We start from the raw sequence: 13,631 nt of genomic DNA, 5'->3' as shown, positions 1-13,631 counted from the left end.
CGAGGGAGTCCATAAATAAATAAATAAATAAGTAAATAAGTAAGGAAACAAATAAGTAAAAATTATAAACCCTTCACCAATCGGAAGACCCAGAATGCCAACAGATATGTAGGCTTCCTTAAACCTACACTCTCCAGCTTCAGCTTGGCAGCTTGAAGATGTTGTGGAGTTCAATTCCCAGAATTCCCCAGCCAATCTGCTGGCTAAGGGATTCTGGGAGTTGAAGTCCATCTAGCTAAGGTTGCTAGCTAATTGCTCCTGTTGAGCGGAGGGACTAAAACGTTCATCATTCCGACATTTCTAGACTTAAGGAATAAAAGGATCTGGCGTCGTCCTTTCAACTGACTATAACATGGGTTCTAATCCTCTGTTTTTCTTGTCGGGAGGACCTTTCAGAGCGGATGACCTCATTTCCCCACCACGGCCTGAAGGAACACAATATTTTCTCCCATGTGAGCATCTTAAATCTCAATAGTCAGGTTCACTTATTGATTTCTTTCAACAGTTTGCGAGTCTGGCGCCATAGGCTCCGGATAGGATATAAGAAAATACAGTTCTGATTCCGGATTATTCATAGCGAAGGGAGAAATATCATGGCAAGGCTCCCCTCAAGGGATGTTGCTGTGGAAACCTCTTTTTTACATGCTTGTGTGATGATGTTACGGGGAGCCTAGACTTTGAGAGTCAGCTTGGCTTAGTTGTTAAGGCACCAGACTAGAAAGTGGGAGACCGTGAGTTCTAGTCCTGCCTCAGGCATGAAAGCCAGCTGGGTGACTTTGGACCAATCACCAGGATGCTATGAGTTCTAGTCCTGCCTTAATCATGACAGCCGTCAGGATGACTTTCGACCAATCATCAAGACACTATGAGTTCTAGTCCTGCCTTAATCATGACAGCCGTCAGGATGACTTTAGACCAATCATCAGGACACTCTAAGTTCTAGGTCCCGCCTTAGGCATTAGAGCCAGCTGAGTGACTTTGGGCCAGCCGTTCTCTGTCAGCCCAACCCACCTCACAGGGTTGTTGTGAGGAAAAGAGGAAAGTATATTGGATATCTTTGCCGTCTTAAGTTATTTGTAAAAATAATAAAAAGGGGTGATATTCATAGATAAATAGACAGACAGACTCACATAGTGGCTTCACTACCTATACACAGCATATATATATATAAAAGCATATCTTGTTCTTTCCTTCCCAACCAGCCAGCTTAACTGGATTATTTTCTACCAATAATTGTTGGCTGAAAACAACTACAGCTGACCTGTTTGGTTGTTGCTGTTTTTTTGCTGGCAAGGAATAATTAAAACACCATTTTTCATTTTGCCGCCCTCTGCTTGGATTGTTTTTAAGGCTGTTTTTAAGGATTGTTTTTAATCTTTGTGCTATAATACAGAGGTGCCCACGGCCGATCCTTGCTCAAACGCCTCTTGCTTTTTCGCCTACCCCATTCCAACGGTCAGTCCCAGATGCAGCAATTTGTCACTGTTGGCTTCTTCCCGAGTGTCCAACAGCCCAGAGCCCCGAAACACGAGATACCCTGCTCCCAGCAGAAATATCCCTTTCCTAGCCAGGCAACCGAGACATCTCCAACGCTATCTCAGTTGCACTTCCTAGTCGTATTCTACTCCTTTGTGGCGCACAAGTGAGAGCAAAAGAGACGTGGCTTTTGACTGACAACTGGGCTACCTTCGTGATGCACCCGTCTCAGGCTCAGGTTCTCTCCAAATCTTAAAGGCAGACCAAAAAAGAGTTTACACCTGAGTTTTGGGTCAAGAAATGGTGTTTGATTTTGTCGTATGAGGTGCAATGACAAGAAAGCAAACTAAACCAAACTAAAGAGCAAACTAGACCAGCCTGGCAAGTCTTTCTACAGATCAGATGACCGATATCCCCAAGAAGTGATATCAGACAAACGTCCCCCATGGTTTTTTTTTTTTAATTTCTCCCACCACACTGATTTAAAAGGAAACACTTCCCTGCATTCCACTACTGGTTGCTCTACCCGCAAGATTTATCTCTTGGCTAAGGTTCTCCTTGGCAAGACCTTCACAGAGGATTCGGCAGTAATTCAATAGTTTGAAGACTTCCAATGCTCCTGAACATCTTGCAAGAAGAACATTCTGACTTTGTGGAGAGGATGCCTGCGTGCACGCATATATCCACACGAATGTCTGTGGGCCTGGCTCGGGTCTGCTTGAATTTCTGTGATATATTTTTTTTTGTTCTTTGTTTTTAACCACTCCGGAATTCCCAGCAGAATTCAGAAGCTGCTTGCTTGGAATTCCTGCAGTTGCTGGTGGTGCCTTGTCTTGCCCTCTTGAGTCACCCGAGGCTGCGGCAGGAACAATTCTATTTTCAGCAGTCTGCTGTATTCATTGTTTCTGCTTCAAAATAAACCAAGGGTCTCCAAAACTTGGCAAGTTTAAGACTGGTGGACTTCAACTCCCAGGATTCCTGAGCTAACATGACTGGAGGAGGAATTCTGGGAATTGAAGTCCACCGGTCTTAAAAGCTGTCAAGTTTGAAGACTCCTGAAATAAACGGAGGATGTGTTGAAAGAAGTTAAGGGAAGAAGGAAAGCAAAGAAAGAAAGAAAAAGAAAGGAACAGAGGAAAGAAGGAAGGAAGGAAGGAAGGAAGGAAGGAAGGAAGGAAGGAAGGAAGGAAGGAAGGAAGGAAGGAAGGAAGGGCGACAGGGGTGGGTTTCTACCAGTTCTGTCCACCTCTGTAGAACTGGTAGCTCTGAAGAGCAGCAGACATAGAACTGGTCTGCTAATGATTTTCTGTCTGCTGATGATTTTGCCCACCCGCCCACCTGGGCTCTTACCTGATCTTTATTTCCTGATTTTTCAACTTCAGCTGCCGAACGAGGCACAGCTGCAGTTAAAAAAGCAGGAAAAAAGGGCTGTTTCAAAGGCTGCTTCTCTGCAGGCAGCTGCTGATGACGATTTACAGGTGCGTGGCTCCCAGCGTGCAAGGAAACTTGTAAATCCCCAACCGGTAGTTAACCCTATCGTATCCCACCCCTGGGGAGGGAGGGTGGGAGGAAGGAAGGAAGGTTATACCATAGATCAAGGGTGTCAAACTCGCCCAGTTTAAGGGGGGAAAAGTCGTGATACGTCATGTGGCGAGTTTGACACCCCTGCTGTAGATAAATGATGATAGATACTGTAGATAGAGAAATGATAGATGATAGAGAGGGAGAGAAAAGAGAAAGAGGAATTGAAAATGAATGGAAATGAAAGGAGAGAGGAAGGAAGAGGGGAGAAGAGGAAAGGAAGGGAGAGAAAAAAGAGAAGGAGGGGACAGGAAGGGAGTAAGAGAGGGCTTAAAGACAACGTCATACATCTGCGAGAATAATTTCACTTTGCCAGCTTTGATCATTTCAGAGTGGATAGTTTACCTACCAAAACGTTGAATGCAGAGTAACACTATGCTCACAGCAATGAGCGTGAAATGGGAGGCCGAATGGTTAATATAATGTCTAATTCTCCAAAGCTGTATAGGTTTCTAATAACCAGCCACTCAAGATAAATAGCATTCAGATTGTGTTGGGATACTCTCTCAACTTTAGCAACCAAAAATGCGAAAGAGCCTGTTGGCTGAAACTGAAGCTGTTTTGCTCCTTTTCCTTATGTGAATAACAACCCAAGAACTCATCTATCAATCAGAAAGACAGGCAGAAACGGGTGACATCACAGTATCTTCTGATGGGATTTTTTTTTTCAACTTCTCAGCATCATCACATCCTGCTAACCTGGGATTTCCTGGAGTAAACTTCTGAGGTCAGTCAAGGTTGGAAGGCACTGTCACCACACTTTGGCCTATTCACTATGATTCCCAGTTTTATGCAAGACAACAAACTACAATTAGCATTCGCTTTGTAATAAGCCAGGACATCATGGCACAATAGAAAGTCTGTTTAATGTTCTAGTTGAGTGCACTATTGAAGAGATCTACTGTCCTTAGATTCCCATGTTGGGTAAAATATGAAATTAGTTAATGGAAAACATCTAGACCTGCATTCTTTTCAAGGAGTCAGAGAGTCACCTTCATATCTCAGCTGGCCAATCACAGGTGCAAACCGCTGAATTCTGCCAGTCTATGCACCCACAAAAAAATATGTACAGATTATGGTTGAGAAGAACACCATTAAAACTAAGCCCTGGAGATCTTTGAATAAATCTGAAAGCAAAGTCAATTTTTAGTAAGAAATGCTGCATATTCTATTCTCTGTCCCTCCCTGAACAATTATGTGCTTTATAGGAAGGTAGGAACGGGAGAGCCATAAAAGATAGATTTCCGATTAAGAAATGTTGTATAAATATTGATTTTGAATGGGACTGTCTCCCTTCTTAGCACGCTTTTAGATTCTCTGAAGTTGAGAAACTTTTGCTGTTGTTTTTTGCTCACATACAGTATACTGTCCAACTCCGTAAAGTTCCTAAAAGTTCAGCTTTTACAACTCACAGTGATTTTAACTGCAGAACCAGGTAGATTTTGTATAAATGCATTATGGGAGAAATATACAGTTGCCCCAACCCAGGTGGGTAATGTCTGGATAGTAATTAGTAGGAGAGGCTTAAAGCACCCCGCCACCCATCCAGCTCAGGGATTGAGGACAGGCTATCATTTGACCAGTGGTTAAAGCAGACCAATAAGATAGGCCAAGGAAGAGCACAGGAAATTCTTTGGATTGTATCAAAATCAGGATGAAAAAGCGTTCTCCGTGCCCTCTCATCCAACACAAAAGCATTTCTGAACTCTCCTTCCCACTTCCAATTTTACTGGATTCCCAGCCAGCATGGGACCCAAGCAGGTTGGGGAAGGTGCAGCCATCAAATTCCTTGGTTTCCCTTGATGGTGAGAAACAATGGATGGAAACTAACCAAGGAGAAAAGCAACCTGAAACGAAGGAGACATTTCCTACCTGTGAGAACAATCAACCAATGGGACGACTTGCCTTCAGAAGTTGTGGGTGCTCCATCACTAAGAGACTGGACAACCATTTGTCTGAAATGGTATTATAAGGCAGTGGTGGCTAAGCTTTTGGGGCTCCTGTGCCAAAAATTGTGTGCGCGCTTGTGCTTGTGTGCCAGCACCCAGAAGGCAATGCACCCCCCCAGCCCCTGTGCATGTGCGCGCAATCCCCCCCGCCACCCTCTTACCTCCACACTGCGCCTCACAGCTGATTTTTCAGCTGGTTTGAGGCGTTTTTTGGCTGGTTTGAGGCCTTTTTCATCCTCCCAGAGGCTTGAAAATAGCCTCTGCAGGCTTGCAGGCCTAATAATAAGCCCGTTTTGTCACTTCCGGTATTACAGGAAGTGATGAAATGGACCTATTATTCATCCTGCAAAGGCTTTTTTCAAGCCTCTGGGAGGCTGAAAAATCAGCTGTGAGGCGCACGCATGCACAGTGAGGTAAGTTTGCCTGCGGGTTGCGTGCCGGGGCAAATGGATTTGCGTGCCACCTGTGGCACGTGTGCCATAGGTTCGCCATCACGGGTACAGGATCTCTTGCTCAAACAGGGGTTGGATTAGAAGAACACCAACGTCCCTTCCAATTCTATTATTTCTATGATTTATGATAGACAGTGCTCTGTCTTGTATGATAATTTTAGACTCCTGGCATCACCTCAAAGATTGCAAAATCTTTCAAACCCGAAACATCCCAAACTTTAACCCAGTTTCCAGTGGAAAAACAGAGTTGTTTGATTTCAGGATTAAAATATTTCCAGCACACTCAAAACAGCAGTCTCGCAAGTAAGGGTCTTCAAATTCTAAATGGGATGTGGCGGGGGTGGGAAGGCAGTTCACAACCAAACATTTTTGGCTATCTCTGGCATCAGCTAATCAAAGGGACACACAGTCATAGTATTGTCTTAGTCCAGATCTACAGGCTCATTACAAGATTACTGCAAATCTTCTACAATCATGTCGATCAGACCATCACTATAAACGTCAAAGGAAGGGACTGTCATAAAAACTGGAAATTTTTATCTTTATAGACTGGTGTCCCAAGAGGATACAGATGCAGACAGCAGTTAAAAACCACAATGACATCATATGCACTGTGATGTCATCTAAATAAGTTGTGTTATAATTGAAGAAGCAACGGATGGAAACGAATCAAAGAGGGAAGCAACCTAGAACTAAGGAGAAATTTCCTGACAGTTGGAACAATTAATCAGTGGAACTTGCTTGCCTCCAGAAGTTGTGGATGCCCCCAAAACTGAAAGTTTTTAAGAAGAGATTGGACAACCATTGGTCTGAAATGATATAGGGCTTCCTGTCTGAGCAAGGGGTTGGACTAGAAGACCTCCAAGGTCCCTTCCAACTCTGTTGTTCTCCTTTGCATGCTAGCATCATAACACATATTTTGCCACTTGGTTTCCTGCTGCTTCTGTTAAAAACCCAGCTGCTGGATCAAACTTCTGCTTATGTAAGCTTCCTTCATGGATTTTAAGTATATTCAGACATTATTTGGTTCTGACTTTGAAAAGAAAAGCTTCTAAGTCAGGGCTGGATCTGACTTGAGCAAGAAGTCTAGTTAACTTTGTGGACTTCTGCTCACGTGACAGGTTCTTTTGCCAGATAATGCTGCTTCCTTCGTCATGTCTTGATGGCTTCCTAGATTGCTTACAGTCTAAAATTACAGCACTAATTAACTTCTGAGATTCGCTACCAACATGATGTAACTATGAACACTTGTCTCCCCTGGTTTTTTCTTCTTCTTCTTCAAGGAGTACACACATTCACGGAAGCAAGCCCTTATTAACCATATGAGGGACAGAGGTTTCTTATTCTGGCTTTCTGAGCCTTAGTAAGACCACACCTAGAGTACTGCATCCAGGTTTGGTCATCACATTATAAAAAAGATGTTGAGACTCTAGAAAAAGTACAGAGAAGAGCAACCAGGATGATTAGGGGACTGGAGGCTAAAACATATGAAGAACAGTTACAGGAACTGGGCCTGGCTAATCTAGTGAAGAGAAGGACCAGGGGAGACATGATAGCAGAGTTTCAATATTTGAGGGGCTGCCACAGAGAGGAGGAAGGGGTCAATCTATTTTCCAAAGCACCCGAAGGTCATACAGGAATAATGGATGGAAAATGAATGAGAGATTTAACTTGGGAATAAGGAGAAACTTCCTGACAGTGAGAACAATCAACCTATGGGAAAGAGGTTGCCCTCGGAAGTTGTGGAAGCGCCATCCCTTGAGACTTTTAAGAAGAGATTGGACTGCCATCTGTCAGAAATGGTGTAGGGTCTCCTGCTTGGGCAGGGGGTTGGACTAGATGACCTACAAGATCCTTTCCAACTCTGATTATCTGTTATCTGTTACATCCAAAATGGAAATGAGTCCCTCCACAGTGTCCAAACTTTCTTAACAACATCTGGTTTATTCCCACTCACAGATGCAAACCAGGTCTGATGGACTTGATCTGCTTCAAGAAAGCTAACAGTTATCTTTGATGACCAGACATTTGAGTGACTCGGCATAAATGGTGATGCAGTGATAAATATGTGATATGTGGCATGATACGTGATAGCAGTGTTCCAATATCTAAGGGGATGCCACAAAGAAGAGGGGGTCAACCTCTTCTCCAAAGCGCCTGAAAGAAGACCAAGAAGCAAAGCAATGGATGGAAATTAACCAAGGAGAGAACCAACCTAGAACTAAGGAAAAACTACCTGACAATGAGAACAACTCGATCTGTGGGACGGCCTCCAGAAGTTGTGGGTGCTTCAGCACTGGAACTTTTTAAAAAGAGAAGGGACAGCCATTTGTCTGGAAGGATATAGAGCAGGGGGTCTTCAAACTTGACAGCTTCAAGACTTGTGGACTTCAACTCACAGAATTCCTCCTCCGGTCATGTTAGGTCAGGAATTCTGGGAGTTGAAGTCCACAAGTCTTAAACTGGCCAACTTCGAAGACCCTTGGTGTGGGGTTTCCTGCCTGAAGCAGGGGGTTGGACTCCAAGGTCCCTTCCAACTCTGTTATTCTACAAGTGAGAAGGACAACGCTCAGGTTCCTCCTAAGCCATGGAAATTCACTAGTTGTGATGGGGAAGATGATGGACTAGGATTGGAAAGATGGTGGTTCTAGTCTTCCCTTAGCCATGGTGGTTGGCTGAATCAATCTCTCACCACACAAGCAGAGTTGTACATGCTTGGAGGCAACATGGAGTCTTCAAGACGAATAACTCCCAACCGACGTGTCCTCTATTCATAGATCCAATTCTACTACTAGCACCAATGATGTTATCTAATTTGGGTAATAAGCAACTTGGGAATTTATGAACCCTGAATATAGTCCCTGTTTGGGAATCAATCAGAATAGAGCCAGTCAACTTCCTCTCCTCACAAGAGCAGTATTGTAGAGATTATGGTATAGGACTGAAACCAAGATCTGAGGCCACCTTCAGTCATAGAAGCTCACCGGGTAACTCTGGGTCAGTTCCCCCCTCATGACCCACCTTACTTCACAGGATTGCAACTGCCCTGGATTGCTGGAGGCAAAGCAGGATACATATCTAATGACTAAACTGTCTCTAAAATGGGCGCTGATATGTTTCCTAAAGACATTGGCGGAGTCTTGGGTGTTGCAATCCAATTTATCGGAGGGCACCAGATTGGGGGAAGAGACATACAAACCCACAGTTGTCCCAATCTTGTTCTATAATAAACTCATTATAATGATGACATTGCACAAATTACTAACCACACCCTCCCTCAAGCTCCTTCATTAGCCTAATAGTTTTGGCCCAGTTTACAGGGTGCGTTTTGGCTTTATCATTCAGGCCCAGAAGCTCCAAAAGTACTCAATTCCCACACCTCTTGGTTCCTAAACTGGCTATTCCCCATTATCCTCTGAATTTGCCTGGTCTAAAAGACTCTGGAACCTTTTGTTATTATTTTGGAACTACCATTTGATAAGAGGAAGCTGACAACCATTGCAAGGAAGTATGTCAAAGTAGCAATCTGGGAAGAAGGAATAAAGTTGTTCCACCACTCCAACAGAAACTGGTTTTGATATCTCTGGCAACGCCTTAGCGCAGACTGTCTCCTTCTCTCTTTTCTTTTCTTCTTTCTTCCTTCCTTCCTTCTCTGTCTCAGTTTCTCTCCCTTCTCTCTTTTCCTTCCTTCCTTCCTTCCTTCCTTCCTTCCTTCCTTCCTTCCTTCCTTCCTTCCTTCCTTCCTCCCTCCCTCCCTTCCCTCTTTCTGTCTCTTCCTCCCTTCCTCTCTCTTTTCCTTCCTTCCTTCTTTTTCCTACCAACCTACTTACAGTACCTACGTGGAAAGGGTGAGGTGTTCAACTTCAACCATAACAATACAAGAGCACACAACAGATACAAACTCAACGTTATTTGCACCAAACTTGATTGCAGGAAATACGACTTCAGCAACCGAGTGGTCAATGTCTGGAATACTCTACCTGACTCTGTGGTTTCTTCCCCAAACCCCAAAAACTTTAACCTTAGACTGTCTACTAGTGACCTCACCCCTTTCCTAAGAGGTCTGTAGGGGGCGTGCATAAGCGCACCAATCGTGCCTACCGTCCCTGTCCTATTGTTTTTTTATTTTTCTTATAAGTATCTATCTCATGTATTCAAAACTATATTTATTCTTCTACCTGTATCTTGTAAGTGATTGACAAATCAAATAAATACTAAAAAATTGTGCTAATTGCATTTTTAACAGGGAATATTTCTGCATTCTTACTATATAGAAGGAGCTGCCCCAATACAGAGGCAGCCTCTCTAGATGGGCAGTATAAATTTCATGGACGTTTGCTGCTCATGGGAGGTTGAAAACCTGAGGAGCTTTAAGCGCATAAATCATGCAACTCCTACCTGGGTTCTTCATAGTGGTGTTTGCAGGGGTGGGATTCCACCGGTATAAACAACCTGTTTGGTAGAGTTCACACTGCCTTGGGATTTCGGCCAACGTCATTCCTACCGATGAAGGATTTGTTCAGGTGGATATATTCTAGAGATGCTATCTAAGAAGAGCACCTCCAGCTCAGATGCTCAGGACTCAACCACAACTACAACTCAGAAGCACACAATCTGCAGCTCACTAGATCAGTGTTTCCCATTCCTTGGCAACTTTAAGATGTATGGACTTCAACTCCCAGAATGCCCCAGCCAACCATATTTTCATGAAAGTCCGTGTGTCTGAAAGCATGATTGGCTGGGGAATTTGGGGAGTTGAAGCAGTGGTGGTATGCTACTGGTTTGGCCTGGTTCTTAATTTTAAGAAACATGGACTTCAACTCCCAGAATCCTCCAGTCAACCATGCTTTCAGGTACATGGACTTTCATGAAAACATGGTTGTCTGGGGGATTCTGGGAGTCGAAGTCAGTGTGTCTGAAAGCATGGGTGGCTGGTGAATTCACCCATGCTTAACTTTAAGACACATGGACTTCAACTCCCAGAATCCTCCAGTCAACCATGCTTTCAGATACAGGGACTTTCATGAAAACATGGTTGTCTGGGGGATTCTGGGAGTTGAAGTTCATATGTCTTAAAGTTGCCAAGGTTGGGAAAACATTCCCTCAACCCTTATTTTGGACCCTGCAAATCTCTAATGAAGAGACCAGACTGTACATTTTCTTGTGATGAAAGGTGCTACGGAAATGCACCATGGGACTTGCTCCTTCCCCATGCTTCCCTGCTCCCTCCCTAGTGAGCGCCCATTGTCTCTGCTTCCTCATGTGAGACCTTTTTCCCCCAAAGGTATATAATAAATACACGGCAGTGGCCACGGCTGTGGCTGAAAGGTCCCAAACCTTCAGAGACACGATTTATGATGTCCCTCATCAGCTGCTTCAATGAACTGCTGCAAGAAGGGAGAGAGAAGAACGAAGAGAAGGAGGCCCTTGAAAGAGTTTCAAAGGAAATGATATTAAATAAAAGTGGAGGGAAAGCTTGATCTAATCCTTCCATTTTGCTTCAGGCAAAACATCATTTCGAAACTTGAGAGCAGAGGTCTCCAAACTTGACAACTTGAAGACTTGTAGACTTCAGCGATGCTAGTTGAGGAATTCTGGGAGTTGAAGTCCACAAGTCTTAATGTTGCCAAGTTTGGAGATCCCTGTTTGAGAGGAACATGGCTTTTTAAAGTTGGGTTAGACGGTTCACTGGTGAGGACATCATCACATACAAGGAGTGAAAGAGGTCATCTGCCTCGGTTCTGTGATATCATGAGTGGTGCATGGCCTCATTGTGGCTTTTAACAAACGCTTGTGTCTCCAAAGCACTGAAAGGCTGCAGTTCCCTTCCATTAACACCACCATTATTGGTGGCCTCCAAAGATGGCTTCATCTTGATTTAGACCCTAACTCTAACCCTCGAGCACAGAGATGTTATTAAAAACGTCTTGATAGAAGTCACATCTTTTGAAAACCAGCTGTTGTACAAGTGCAATAAAACCTTTTATTGCTTTTGCATAGCAAGGTATCAAAAATTTAACCTTTTCAATATACAGTTTTGAAGCTTTTTAATTTTCCCAGTATTATTTTTTAAAATTAAAATGAAACTGCAAGTATGGAATTAAAGGATTAGGGTTAGGACGTATCGGGACTTTTTTCCCCTTTGCTAAACTGGGCGGGGCCAGCACGTGATGCTTCCAGCCGGCGGTCTGCGAGTTTGAGACCCCTGGCTTAGACCCAAGATGAAAAGCAGACATGTCGCACCATCCCTTTATCTGGCAACCATGTTTTGTAACCACAGCATGGCAGCTTAATGCCCGCGACACCCTCGACCCAAGCAACACGCATCTCCGTGAGTGTTACGGTCCCAAAGGTGTTTTTTTCAAGACAACTGGACGTTCTTGGTTTTTCTTTGAAGACGTTTCGCTTCTCTGGCTCTTAAGCATTACAAGGTTTGTGTTCAGGGCCGTCTGAGGGAGCCAGGTGTTTTTTTAAAAAGTCCAAAAATCTGCTGCAATGCATATAAAAAATGGGTGGGGAATTGAATTGCGTGGTTGCAATCCCAATTGTGAGTTTTGTGGTTCCCTTGAGATGTCCCTCACATACTATCACATGTTTATTTTACGTGAGCTTTTATTTAAGCAGGGTAGATGTGTGTGTTTATGTGTATGTATATATACATCTATACATACACATTTTGTACTCAGATATTATCTAATACCTGCCAAGCACCCATCCATCCATCTACCTACATATTATCTACCTACTTCTCTACGTACCTACCATCTATCTCCATATCTACCTACCTACCTACCTACTTATCTATCATCTGTCTCCATATCTATCTCCGTATCTATCTACAATCTACCTATCTCCATATCTATCTATCTATCTATCTATCTATCTATCTATCTATCTATCTATCTATCATCTATATCCATATCTATCTATCTATCTATCTATCTCCTATCTATCTATCTATCTATCTATCTATCTATCTATCTATCTATCTATCTATCTATCTATCTATCTATCTATCTATCTATCTATCTGTCTGTCTGTCTGTCTGTCTATCTATCTATCTATCTATCTATCTATCTATCTATCTATCTATCTATCTATCTATCTATCTATCTATCTATCTATCTATCTATCTATCATCTATTTATCTATCTATCATCTATATCCATATCTATCTATCTATATCTATCTATCTATCATCTTCCTAGCATTTTTTTATTCCTAGTATTTTCCCACAAATGCCGGGTCTGCTTTTTTCAAAGCATTGTTTGAGACACGAATTGATTGAAAAAAACCCCACACATACGTGCGCTCGCATTTGTGTGTATGTGTGCAAGAGGAAAGCTGGAAGACAAAAGAACAAGGAAAACTAGACTGTTTTTATGTTAAAAGAGGGGGAAGGTACTTTTCAGTGCTTTGTACCATTTGCAAAGGAGGAAGAAGAAATCAATAAGAACCAGGTCGATAAGAGAATTAAGGGACCGGCCGACATGGCTTCGGTGCCCATCCTAAACACCACTGAAAAAGGGAAGTTAAGTGGCGATATTAAACGAATAATGGTGCCTCATTCATTCACTAAATGGAAGCAACAGAGAGAAACCCAGCAGGCGGCTGAAGGGATGCTCACGTAACTGCCTTGGTTAAATTGGTCCAAAGAAATTTTCTCCCAAAAGACAGATTCGGTTTAACTGAAATGCTTTGGAAATGTGGCCATTTTCAGACCACGTGGGCTGGAAAAACCCCATTGGATGACCTGCTGTATGTCTCTTAACAAACATGCGTAACTGGTCTGGATGCCCTGCCTCTTTGTCTTCCCAAAGGCCCTGACTCCTGGACCACCAAGGAGCCAAGCGCAGTATCTGCACCCAAGCCCCCAACTGCCCAGGTGCACCAGCCTTTGCAGAGGCCTGGCTGGCAGATGTGACAAATGGAGACGGCTGCCTGGGTGATTCAATGTATTGTGACAACCTGCTTACAGCAGTGCTTTAAGGCCTCCATCTCTTGGAAGGTTCCCACACACAAGCAGTTTCTTCTTCCTTCTCCTTCTGTCCTGGCCTCTTTTTACAGAGGCACAAGCGAGAGCGTTTTAACAAACTGCATCCCTGTTTGGTTTGGGGGTAGCAGCTCCTCAGATAGAAAGTCCCTACAGAGAGTGGTGAGGACGGCCGAGAAG

General features: G+C 43.5%; 1 protein-coding gene across 1 annotated transcript in view; it reads right to left on the bottom strand.

Annotated features, from left to right (window-relative positions):
* EPHB3 (EPH receptor B3) overlaps positions 1–13,631 on the bottom strand; it is a 134,452-nt gene that overhangs the window by 32,028 nt on the left and 88,793 nt on the right. The window lies entirely within an intron of this gene.

This window comes from Pseudonaja textilis, chromosome 4 (genome assembly GCF_049901715.1).
Source record: "Pseudonaja textilis isolate UNSWEBS1 chromosome 4, rPseTex1.2, whole genome shotgun sequence".
In the NCBI taxonomy this organism is placed as follows: Eukaryota; Metazoa; Chordata; class Lepidosauria; order Squamata; family Elapidae; genus Pseudonaja; species Pseudonaja textilis.
This window is presented reverse-complemented; position numbering and strand designations above follow the sequence as displayed.